The 13,299-nt window shown below is 40.4% G+C and overlaps 1 protein-coding gene across 1 annotated transcript in view; it reads right to left on the bottom strand.

Moving 5' to 3' along the window:
- LOC119910948 (neurexin-3a-like) overlaps positions 1-1,478 on the bottom strand; it is a gene marked incomplete at its 3' end in the record, with an annotated part of 30,773 nt that extends 29,295 nt beyond the window's left edge. The window contains 1 exon segment of the mRNA XM_038729816.1: positions 1,193-1,478.
- Positions 1,479-13,299: the final 11,821 nt, after the last annotated feature.

The raw sequence follows: 13,299 nt of genomic DNA, 5'->3' as shown, positions 1-13,299 counted from the left end.
AACCTCCCTGCTGTCCCTGCGGACGCCATTTGATCCACCAGGGAACCGAAATATACCAAATCATAATCATCCTTTTATTAAAATTTGATTTTGTTTCCCCCCCTCGTAAATACTGAGTCTTATGTCACGTTTTAATAATTGCCACAGGACTGATTTAATTTATTTCGAGCGAATTTTAATATGAAAAGATCATGTTGAGATGCCTATTTATTTATTTTGTATTTTTTTTAAACCCGATGTAATGTAAAGGCATTTCTTAAATAGAGGAAACAGAGGTGTCCGTTTGATTCGTCAGGTAAATGTGTGTGAAAAGAGCAAGCAGCAGCTGGATTTCTGAATACAGACAGATGAAGCGGGGTAATGGAGGAATGTGGTGGTTATTGCATGGCGAGGAGGTGTGCAGCCTGCTGGTGCGTGCTGTCCGTCTCCGTTAACACAGAAGGTCACGTATCAAACTGCATGTCATAGCCTACTGAATGCTCGAATTACATCAAAATATGCATATATATTTAAAGAGTATATTAGCCCCGTCTGTTGCGCGGAGAGGGTTGTGCGCGGCGTGACAGGGTGCATGTGTTTGACATTTTAACGTGAGGCTGCAGACGAGAACAATGCGTGGACACTGGACACCTGGCGTTCACGTTATTCATTATTCATCATCCTAAAAACAAGGTGATAAAAAGCCCGCGGGTCTTTTTTCAGGGTTAATTCCCTTCACGTTTGATACACAAGCGAGGTGTGAATGCATGGCCGTATTTGCAAGAGATAATATAAAATAAATACAATTGATAATTAATATAGTAGGGTAAACATCTCCACAGGGGAGCGGAGGGGATGTGTGTAATTCTATACCCGCCTGTCACCGTGCCTTTACTCCACCGGGGGAATTAGAGGCCAACATGGTAGAGATAGATTACCATTTTCAACCTCACAAACGCCGCTGTTCCTTCAAGGAGACGCACACCTGCTCGCACATTCACCGTTCCGGTGCTCACACTATGGAAAAAAAAGTCCTGTGAAAGTGGCAAGTTCCGCGGTACCTGTGCGTCAGGAGTGGAAACGCCAACCTCCCTGCCTCATATTTCCTCTGGAACCTGCTCCAGTTTCTGCTCACCACATTAAATTCAGAAGGGTTTTGCACGCGTACAAACAACACGGACAGGTTGGAGTAGTAGGACACGACGCTACTGACCTTAGTTAAACAGACCACCAAGAGTATCCAACTGCTAAAATCCAGCTGTAAACTCCACAGAGCCGTAGTTTTTAAAATCCAGGATGCTGTCAAAAGCAGCAAGGTGTCCGCTGTTGCGGAGCGGCGAGCACCAGGCTGGTACCGGGCTGGGTTTGGCGTTCCTCACAGGTGCGTCGATCACGGTGCATCAAACGCACAAAAGCCGCTGTTAGCTCGGTGCGACTTGCAGCGGCTGCAGGCAAGAGACGCACGCGCACATACAAACGCGCACACACTCGCAACCCGGGTCCGCCCTCTGCCCAGCACCAGCACACGCCATTTAAAGGCGTACAGGCTCGTAAGCGGAGCCGACACATCCGCACGTGGCTGTACGCTTCAGTGCGCTCTGGCTCCCAATAAAAGGACTTTCCATGATTTGCGCAGGACAGTGAGTAGGTTTGGTAGTTCAGCACTGCAGTTTATCACCATGGCGTTTTCAATGAAGTCTCCAAATTGGGAGCTGTGGTCAAAGCTGCAGTTGACTGATGTATGTTGCATTCTTTATGTAATTGCCCTATTATTATGTAAACTACACTAATCTCCAACATAGTGCAACGTCTAGATAAGGTCTATTTTTTGAAGCAAATATTAAGCCCCAGGAGCCGGACAAAACGGCTGTCAAGATGCTAATTGAAATTAGCTATAGCTATTAGGCTACTAAGACTAGGACTACTACTACTAATAATGATAATAATTATCCCCAGGAGCTGTAGAGTGCAATATCATCATGTCATACTCTGTAGACTCAGATATATCTGCTACCAATTGTCTTTTCACAATGAGATGTGTTATCATTTCATCATATCATCAACATTTCACACATAATCCAATTGATGCAGGCTACAGGACTCAGTAAATACTAGGGTTCAATTTTACATGGGATGGGACTTAAGAGAAGTTAAATTGAGAGAAAAAATAAAATCTAATAGTAAGGAAATCTGACAGGCTAGCTAGCTAGAAGTGTCCTGTGTCTCATTCTGTTTTTGACTTTCTTCTCAGGTTGCTAATCCAAATTTCAAGAAAGTCATATTCCAGTCATAGGCTATATCATGTTAGGGGTGGATTTATTAAAAGTGAAAATATAATTGAATTGATCTGACCAATGGTATTTCTTTGTTGTTGAAATCAGAAGTGATCACAAAGCCTTCATGAATAAGCGTTGAGCAGTATTTATCAGTGTTGTTTACGGCTGAAAAGCTGATATTTCTTTTCCAGTAGGCAGCACATTTTTTCCATAAGGTATAATGCAGCTTAAAGACAGCACAATAATTGTTCCACTTTGTTTACCTCTGCAATTTATTAAATCAGATTGAGTACCCTCAATTATTAAGTTAACTGATTATCAAGCTGAGGCCCCTATCTGTAAATTAATCTGACAGCATACATTTTTGTTTTGGGAAAAGTTATACAATCATTCAGAAAAAGTCCTCTGACCTTAACAACAAAACACTTCCAATATGACTCATATGCGTGTTTTATGACCGCAGCCGACTCAATGATGTCACTTTATGAAACTTCCCACAGCTCCCTCTGGACCCACAAAAGGCTTCATAATAAATGTTCCCCAACAGCTGGAAACAGACTTTGTTCTCATTTAAGGTTTGGTCATGATTAAACAACTAGAGATACTTTAGGTTATGGTCATGGTTTTTAAAAAAGCATCCGTGACTTTTAGTAGAAGGCAGGATGTGAACAGTGGTCTTCAGCGCCAAAGCTGGGGTAAATGCCAGCGGGGAACAGTGCTGGGATGGGCACCAGAACCGGAACCGGGCGAGCGGTCAACAGAACCAGGGTCAGCAGCCTCCAGTGAAAACAGCCAGACCAGGACTGAACACAGCCTCCGAGACAGACGGAGTCCAATTGGACGACAGGGAAACCACTACGAAGGTGAGTCAGGACTAACACTACATACTCTCCTGATGCCATCTAGTTGCTGGACCTGGAATGAAACCCAGCCGCCAAGACCAATGGAGGCCAGTTTGACAACAGTGTTTATAGCACTCATCATTGCATCTTGTACAAAAAAAAGTTGGGTGGTGGTCTCGGTCTGGGAGACAAGATAAACATATGTATTTGTTTATTTTCAAGGCTCTCATTGGGAAGTTGCCATCTCTTATATGCTAGTTTGGTCATTTGGACCATATCAAACACAGTCTAATGACTGGCTTCCTCTTCAAGTCCCGTGAGTTTGTACTGATCTTGGAAGATGTGCTTTTAGTTTCTATCGTCTGACTACCTGGAGCTCCTCAGAAAGCACCCTAAAAATCTGTGTTTTGGTACCGCTTGGTAAATTTAAATCCATGATAAAAATACCATTCAGCTTCTGTTTGTATCTTTTATGTATCATATTTATATACTTGTGCAATTGTTTAAATTAGTGAAATTAATTATTTATTTTTACCTGGCAATAAAAGTTATCATGGGCAACTTAATCTGCAGAAGCAAATATGTTTGTAGGAACTATAATGCCTACTGGATTGTATTTTCTAATAACATAAGAAAGAAATCTTTATATCAAACATATCTGCAAAATGTTTAAATTGTTTTCCTACACTATCTTTTCCTGACAACTAAAAGATAACAAACAATTTATGGTTGTCTTTAGACAACTTAAAGCACTTTGTGACAGATGGTGGTTTTGTTTAAATATTGAAAAAGTCAACACTGACTTGAAGCATTAGACAGTGTGCTTTGAATGGTAAATGGTACTTAATGGTACTACTGTACTTACATAGCTTCTCTCTAGTCTTTCGACCACTCAAAGCATTTTACGATACATATGACATTCACCCATTTTATACACTGATGACAGAGGCTACCATGCAAGGTGCCAAATGCTAATCAGAATGTAACTAACATTCACATACCAAAAATGTGGGGTTCAGTATCTTGCCTAAGGACACTTCAACATGCAGAGTGGAGGAGCCATGGAGCGAACCACTGGTGGATGACCTGCTTTACCTCCTGAGGCGCAACCTTTTCGATACCTAACCAACAGGGTTGGGAGGGTTACTTTAAAAATATAATCCGTAATGTAATCCAAGTACCACTAAATGAAAGTAATGTAACCTGATTACTTTTAGTTACTTTTGGAGTACTTCGATACCAAATATGTAAATAAAGGCAAGATGCGGTGTCTGCTTGGGGTATTTTTAGAGAAACATACAATTTTAAAATGTCCCATTATCAAATCAAGATCGATATTTAAATGTTTTTATATGATGCCTTGCACTGGGCCTGTACAACAGGATCTGGCCCATCAATGACAAAAATTTGTTTTGTAGGTCTTATAGAAGACATTTTAGAGTGTGTCATTTCCAGGAAAACAATTTTAAAATGTTGATGAATCATCCTGCACTAGGGGCTGCATCCATTTAGTGTCCAATGAAATGCTTCTTTAATTTTCATGACTCTTCTGAAAAACAGTGTTTCTGGGACCAGGCTCCAGTGAAGTACAACTTCATTCACTGATTTTGCTGAAACTGAATCATATTTGATGGAAAATATTTCCTAGCTTTCTCTCTGATGTTTCCCAGCTCCTCTGCCTCAACTTTGTGATTTACAGACTCCCAGATGGACAGATCGCTTTACCTGCTGCTGTAGCAAGTTAGCTAACTGCCGCTAGCTAGCTGACATTATCTAATTAGCTCAGTTAGCCTGCAGCTACTGGTCAAATTAGCTCATTCTGCCCGTACTGGGAACTCGGAGCACCGGGCTGTGTGTTTAGGTTTACACCTTTACTCAAACACTAGGTTTTCAGGTCAGGGGACCCAGCAGGCGAGCGGGCAACAAATCTCTGAAACTGTTAGTTTGAGCCTCGGTATGCCTCAGCCCCGCGGTGACAAGAGCCAAACCGAAAAGAAAACCACCTTCGTACTGTGTTCCCAGTGGTCAGACTTTGTTCATTCACTGAGAGCTGGAATCAATCCGCACAGAGTCTGCCTGACCCCATTCAACTACTGGCTACACTGGCAATCAATATCTGCGACAGATTCCTCCCTGGCTGTGTGTTTTTACAGGAAACGCTTAAACAGCAAATAGCACTCCTCTTTCTGTTTTATGGAAACTTTGTGCTTAAAGTAATCCCTATGTGTAATCCCCATTTTTACAAAATGTAACTTTAATTTTATTCCGTCTTCATTTTCATTACGTGTGATTTGTTCATCCAACCACTGACATTTGTGTGTTACAAGAATGTCATACTACTTGAATTGGAAGACAAAGAAAAAGACAAGACAAGTTTAAATAAGTGTTGCAAGTGAACTGAAGAGAGCAATTACAATTACTTAAACATGGAGACAGGGTAGTTTAGAAAAAACATGCAACTGGATTATTAATGTCCTGTTTAATTTAATAGTTCAATTTAGCTATATGGGTACAAGAGAAGTGGCTTTGAGCCCCTGGAATAAATTTGAGCCATGAATTCTTCGTGTTGGTGTATCTCAGGTTTCCCCTGCAGTTTCAGACTTCTTGTATAACAATCTCCTTTTTTACAGATAATCCCCCATGATTTCTATCAGAACTTTGCAGAAGAAGTTCCAGGATGTGGCAGTAACTGATGATTCTGATGTCATTTCTGCTGCTTCTTCCTAAGAGGTCATTTTTTTAGCCCTCAGTTTTACATCGTTCTCCGGGAGACCTCTGTGTCTTATGTTCATTGTGAGCACATTTGCTTTTATCTGACAAAAAAAGGAGGAGGAAAGGAGAGTCTAATGCTCTACTCTCAGAGAATCATGAAAATCGACTTTTTCTTTCAAAGGAAATTACCTGAGACAACAATAGAAACATGAAAGGACCTTCCCTTGGATCGCCACTGTCAGATAGTGCGGATAGAACGATTAATCTAATCGCAATCACAATCGCAATGTCGTCATGTGCGATTACATAAAAAGTGAGCGATTTTATAAGAAAATGTGACGTTCTCTTCTGTGTGTGCACTGCTGTCTGCTCATTTTCTCCACCCATACCGGGCTCTCGCATGTGCCCCTAAAAACAGATAAGCCAACGTGCAATGAGAAAAATGTTTTATGAACATTGTGCTAGTAACTTTTAAGACAACAACCTACCGTAACCCCTTAATCGTTCAAAACATAGTCGGACTCGCCACCTGAACTTACCTTAATACATCTGGTAAAGTTCCTCCTCCAGGTTGTGGGTAGAGACTCTGCATCAGACAGATGTACACTGAGCCTGTGCCAGTGTGCCAATATGTGCTGCTTGTTATTGTTATAAATATTGTTTCTTTGTTCAAGCTGAGAAATACACATTTCAAAATGTCAATATTTTGTGCATTCCTTGATAATCAAGCAAGTACACCCAAAGTAGCATTTGTTCCATTATAATCGAATCGCAATCGTAATACGACTCTTCAAATCGTGTACACACCTGCTGCGCCGCAGTGCATCATGTTGTTTGACACACAACAGATGTGTCATGCACACAAAAGTAGACTGATAAATGGCTACATTTATATAGAAGTTTTAAGGTTTCCGCACTGATGACAGCAAGCTACCACGCAGGGTGCTGACCAACCATCATGAGCAATTTGCCTTGCCCGCACTTTGACAAGCGGACAGGAGGATCAAATCGCCAACTCTGTGATCGTTGGACGACCTGCTGTACCTCCTGCTGTACCTCCTGAGCAGGTGTTTCTCAGAACAGCAGTTTACCACAGACTTACCTTGCTTAACATAGACAACTAGATCTATGTGAAGGCTGAAAGGAGCATTACAAAGACCTATATCTTCATTTTAATCAGGTGAGACTTTAACTTAGTGAACAATGACAATTTATTTGATACAATGAAAATGAGAACGGAAAAAGTCTTTGGTGATTAGACCCCACCTTGATGACAATAGAGTCTAGACACTGGTGGCAGTGATGAAGGGATGAAGAAAATGCTGAGGAATTGGATGTTATGAGGAAAAGACTTCTGCTGAGCCTGAACTGGGCTTGGATTTGATGAGCAGAAGGTGAATCGCGTGGAGGAGGGCCGCAGCAATTTGTACCGAAATGACAGATGACAGCGGAGGAGAGAACAGATTTCAAGTTTGATAGTGACCACATGATTGGCTGTGCTGATCGTGGCCAAATCTAAGAGAGAACGCCCATAGTCAGCTGCTAGAGGGCTGGAAGAGAGAGAGGATAGAGAGAGGGAGGTGCAGCAGAATACTTCAGGCTGACAGGTATAAGGAGTGGATGATGAAAATCACACAGTGACATAAGAGTGTGTCTGGACTGTCACAGCCAGAGTCTTCAAGCCACAAGGAGTCAGCACTTACCACAAACCAGAAACAGCTGTCTAAACACCAGACCAAAACTACTCACAGTATCCACTTGTTGAGGTCGTAGGTCATCAACCATGAGTCAGTGCATGGCCGAAGCAAGATCAAGAAAGACAGTCACATCTGACAGCAAGAGACCATTTTTGAACAGGGGTTAACACCACCCGTACTTATACAACCACCTGTTATCAGTCATGCATGACAAAGGAAACTTGTCCCCCCAATATTTTTAATTAAATCAGACACATGTCATCAGATCCCTCCAAAAGTTGAAAGACAGCTAATTTGTTCCCCTCCATATTCAGCTTTTAAACGACTCCAGAACACACTGGATGAGTGGCATTTACTGAAGACCTCTAGTTTTACGTTGGTGTTCATGTCAGCGCCAGTGAACACAACAGCTGTGCGCTCAGGATTTGGTCCAGTCTCTCTACAGTCTGTCTGCAGGCAACAGTGAAGCACGGCGGAGGTTCCTTGCAAATTTGGGGCTGCATTTCTGCAAATGATTTTCCAATTTGAGGCTAGCCCAGTCTTTGAGCCTGTAACCTTTGTGCTTTTCCTTCCAGCTCTGTTATTAGGTGAGGGATCCAAGGTTTAAAGTTTGGATATTCGCTGGAATGGTGCTGTTTAGGCAGAGGCTGATGTAATCCACAATGACAGAAACTCTATCATTCAGATCTCGATCAAAAATACACCAGTCAGTGCAAACCAGGGAGCCTTGGATTGTATAATATAAATATAGGAACCATTTTAAAAATCAATTACTATTGTAATCAAAAACATTGCTCTGAAGCTCATTTCTGAGGCTGTTCTGTAAATAGTTTTCAAATAAATATAACAACTTCTGATTAACCCCGACCAATTTCACACTTAAATAAGTTCTAGTTAGTCCCGCCCACAGCCAGGTTAAGCCCCACCCATTCCGAGTACAGCTACAGAAAATTGAATTTGTTGAGAAGATAAAGATACAGTTAGTGGTGTACTTGCTCATCCCTACTAATTATACACTGCAGATAAGTCATACATCAAACTCCAAACAAAGATACTATATAGATACTTTTGTGGTAAACAGCAAAAGACTAGTGTCACCAGTGAAAAGAGTTCCTGAGCACGGCCTTAAGGGCCTTCCAGAAAGGAGGCGATACCTGCTGTGTCTGCCAACTATTTTCAACTTTGACTGCGGTGTGCGCTGGAGCTTGCGATGCGGTGCATGAAGTTAATGGGTGTGTCTGCAAGGCCCTTTTTACATGTCAACCACAACAAATTTGGACTTCAACTTCTATTAACATGAAATAGTATAAAGGTAGTTAAGTTGTTTGAACATGAAACTGTTAGTTTGAATAACTTAAAAGTATGAAGTTAAAAAAAGTTTGTGTAACTAACAAAACAATGTTGAGACAACTAGAACACTATACAGTAGTTCTAGCAACTTTATGAACTTGAATTTATGAGTTGAAACAAAGGTAATCTTCAAGTTAAGTTAACGTGCATTTTCAAGGCAGCAGGTGAACTTGCATTTCCAAGTTAAACTAACTTGAAATGTCTTATATAGTTAGTTATCTGAACTTAAAAATGTGAGTTGAAAGGGTGTAGAATTGTAGAGAAGAGAATGCAAGTTTCCTTGAATGGACAAAGTAATATAGATCGTTGTTTTATTTAAACACTATCAAGTTCAATCAATAAATGATTATTAATTAAACAAATTGTATAATGTAACATCATGAGTTGAAACAAAGCTTTCCTTAAAGCTGAGTTCACTCACATTTTTAAGGCAGCAATTGAATTTAAGTTTTTAAGTTGAACCACTTTGATCATTTTTACAGTTTACCTTCTTTCTTTTTTTTTCAGTGCACCTTCTCAACCGCTGCCTTGGTGTTTGTGTTGGGGGCAATATACCAGACTACAACAGTTTTAGGGAGATGATGGGGGCAGGGACAGGGTCAGCATCTCCAGGTTGGGCTTACACACCTTGATGTTGCTACATCACCTGTTATTGATGTAAATGCAGACCCAGCCACCTTCATCATCCCTGATTGTCTCTTTCTGTCGGACCTGATGATCATGAAGTTGTTCAGGCTGACCTCGACATCAGAGACCATCTCATCAAGCCAGGTCAATGCGAAGATGCAAATGTCCATGAAGGCCAATTCCATTCAGCAAGTCCATTTTATTCCATAGTGAACAGACATTTGACAGGATGGTAGAGGGGAGATTTAAAATGTCCCAGAGGAGAAAATGGTTCTTTAAAACTCAACAAACCTTCCAAGAGTCCTCAACATCAAGTGTCAGTTTTCCCCTTCTAAACGTGTCTTCTTCCCTTTGAATCGTTCTTTGAAATTAAGGTACTTTCCTGTACGTGTCCTCTTTAATGTCCATCCTGCTAGCCATGTGTATATATCTGGCCAAAGCTTCAACAGCTGAAATCTGGAAAGACACCACATGAATTCCACAGTCAGAATCTAGGCAGGATGATGAAACAACTTTTACTTCTTTTATTTTGTTGCAGCCAGTGAATATGAATTCTCTGTGTGTTTCAGCAAAACCTTTCACATTACCCATGGTCATTTGATTCATTGTTAATACAAAAAATCTAGATTAGTGCAGCTTTAACTTAAAATGCATCTCCTTTACTCTATTTTACAAATGTGTACCACATGGGTAGCTTCTTGGATTGTCCAATAATGGCTTTTCTTCTCATACCACACACATGCCTCTCCACCTCATCCATGTATATCTCAAATCTTGTATGATCGTGTGGATGCGCATCACATCCACACGCTGGCGCACAGCGCTTGCCTCGATAAGGAAACATGTAATAACAATACATGAAACTGTGCTCTCCTATTTGCTCGACACATTGAAAATGGCATCAATTGAAATATAATTTGTCCTCCTGTTCACTTTATTTAAATAAATTTCAATGCATGCAAGTAGGCCTATTAATTAATATGATCTTTATGTGCGTACGCATGGTTCAGAGTTTACTTACCGGACCGCACATTTTCCCGTCAAGTTTGCTTTTTATAGATCACAACCTTTGCTTGGGAAGTGGCGTACGCACGTTTCCAGCCCTGTTTTGTACGTACGCACCGTTTACAAATGAGACCCCAGGACTGTCAGGTACAGAACGTAGCAGCATAATGCTAATAGAATAGAACATGAGCTTAAGACACTTGAAAGACTGGGCAAAAAAGATATTGTTGTTAATCTTCTCTCTAAAGTTTCAGAACTGAACAAAATGGTCCACAGGCACAGAACATAAAAATGGTGAACTGAAATAATCCATACAAACACTGCCAGCCTCAACATGTAAAATACAGCTGAGTGAAACAGTATAGGACTACAAACTAGACTGATGAGGGATAATCTTATTTTCACAAGAGTAACAGAAGCCAACAAAGAAAACATGGAGGATGCTAAAAAACCTTTTGAAAACAAGAACTTAACATTTCAGAGAATAACTTTTACAACATCACATTTGCCAGAGTGCATAGGCTCGGGAGGGGAAAGACCTACTCAGAGGCAGCCCACTCTACCAATAGGCCCACTGGACCCTGGCAGATCATCACTAAATGTGAACATTTTAAACAACAGGAGCTTGTTAGCATGGGGCAAAGACTAAAAGAAGAACAGCTTGGTATAAATGACTAGTTCCTCCCAACAATCATGTATCATGGATCAAGGTACTGCTGCTGATTTTCTACGCCAAAAGATCAAAGAGTTGTGAGTCTCCGTCTTGAGGAACTATATATTAACAATGCACTTTTCATTACTCTCTGGTTATACTAAGGGCTACCACATGAAATGAGATTCAATGAAAGAACTAAACATTTGTTATACAGCTAGAATGGAAACGTAGAGGGGTGGGGATGATGCAGCACGGCTTTGCACATACCATATTCTGTCTATAGATATGGATCAGTTTGTAACAACCTCATTACTAATTATGTCTGTCTATTTGCATAATGCATTAATCTCTTTTTCCTGCCTCCCTTTTCCATCTTATGTTCTTCTTCTTCTTGTCGGAGCTTTTACCGTTGCTGTATTTCATTGCATCATTGTCCAGGTACATTTATTCATTTAGCTGACGCTTTTATCCAAAGCCACTTACAATTGCTTTACATGTCAGAGGTCGCACGCCTCTGGAGCAACTAGGAGTTAAGTGTCTTGCTCAGGGACACAGGGGGGGATTGAACCCAGGTCTTTCACACCAAAGGCATGTGTCTTATCCATTGTCCCATCGCCACCCTCGGCCTAGCTCTCAATTGCCACTGAAATGTTTAATTAAAAAAGGCCAACAGGAGTGCTTTCTGGCTGCTAGGAGGCATACCCATGACCTGCTGCCAAAATCAGCTTTTTTCCTTGACCCTGATGAGGGCAGACACTCTCCTGAGTTGCTCCATACTATACTTCCAGCCAATACAATAAATGGAGCTGAGAATTCAGGCCTTCCTACTTCACCCTTGGTGAGCCATCATGTCCAACCTTTCGGCTCTTGGCATTGGGAGCCCCCTCCTTCTTGCAGCCATCCTTGAACCTAACCCTTTCTTCCTTATACATTCTATGAAAAATGTATTCATTTTAAACAAGTAACAACAACCAACCCTGTCTCCTAGAAATTTAATTTATATGCTACTAATTTGCGACAGTAGCTAAGTTTGGATGACAGCCAAATTAAATGTTCTATTAACGTAATAAGAAAAGGTGCTAATAAATGTATCTACAAAACTTTGTTAACATAATTTATTAGCTTTCCACTCAGTGCATCAGTAATGTTGGATAGCTATGTTTACATACTCAAGCTTTTGGTTCTGATATGAGAAAGCTCTTGGTCTAGAATTAATAAGAAAACACAGGGACTTGAAGCATGAGACGGGATGTGTTAACATTTAAGAATTTACCTGAAACCACCATCTTTTCTTAACATTAACCATAGGGCTTTTCTTGCCTGAACCTAACCACACACTCAGGATGTAAACCCCAGGCTCTGGTGTCATAGTCCTGCGCTTTGAATGCACCCCGACCATTTTCTTACGACTTCTGCTCAGTATAGCACTTCTTTGACTGAAACAAGTAACAATTCAGTAAATATAAATGGATTATGTTGGAGAAAATGTATTATCATATGCACGCATATTATTATTTTGTTTGCAGAAGATATTATCTTAAAGAGACTTTAAATAGATGAAGTGTGGAAATAATTTGTCACACTGTAAAATTCTGACTATAGCCCGAGGTTAATATTACTATTAATATTGAAATATTTTCAGGTAATTTATTATGTACACAAACCACTCAAACAACCTTTATTGAATGCCAAAATGTTACTAAAAAAACATCACTGGTGTCTGCAAGCTAGCAGTAGAATATATGAAGTTCACTACACTCAATTAGGACACTACATAGAAAAAGTCCAGCCGAAACAGAATCATCTGCAACATTACCAACAAACAATGCATCTTCATGCTCTACAACTCAGAAAAGTTTTTTTTACTCTGTATGTCCTGTGCTTGAGGTAAAGAAAGAACTCTTTATATTTAAATATAAAATAAACAAATGTGTCCAAAGCATCTCACAGCGCTTTTCCCTGCCATTTTTATGTGCCGGCTCTATTTTTGCTGGAACAGCTAGTGTCTCCGAAGCGTGAAATTTACTTGTGAATGTATATAAAGGTCTGTATTTATTGGCAGTTGATTTAAACGAGAAGTTTAATTAATTTGTCTCTGACTTTGTCCACACACATACACAGCGAAACTACTTTTTTTTGTGTTTGTAGTATGAGAG

This window comes from Micropterus salmoides, unplaced genomic scaffold, assembly GCF_014851395.1.
Source record: "Micropterus salmoides isolate LMB-PRFRI ecotype aquatic unplaced genomic scaffold, ASM1485139v1 Ms_hic_scaffold_19, whole genome shotgun sequence".
In the NCBI taxonomy this organism is placed as follows: Eukaryota; Metazoa; Chordata; class Actinopteri; order Centrarchiformes; family Centrarchidae; genus Micropterus; species Micropterus salmoides.
Note: the sequence above shows the minus strand (reverse complement) of the source record. Positions and strands in the feature narration are given on the sequence as shown.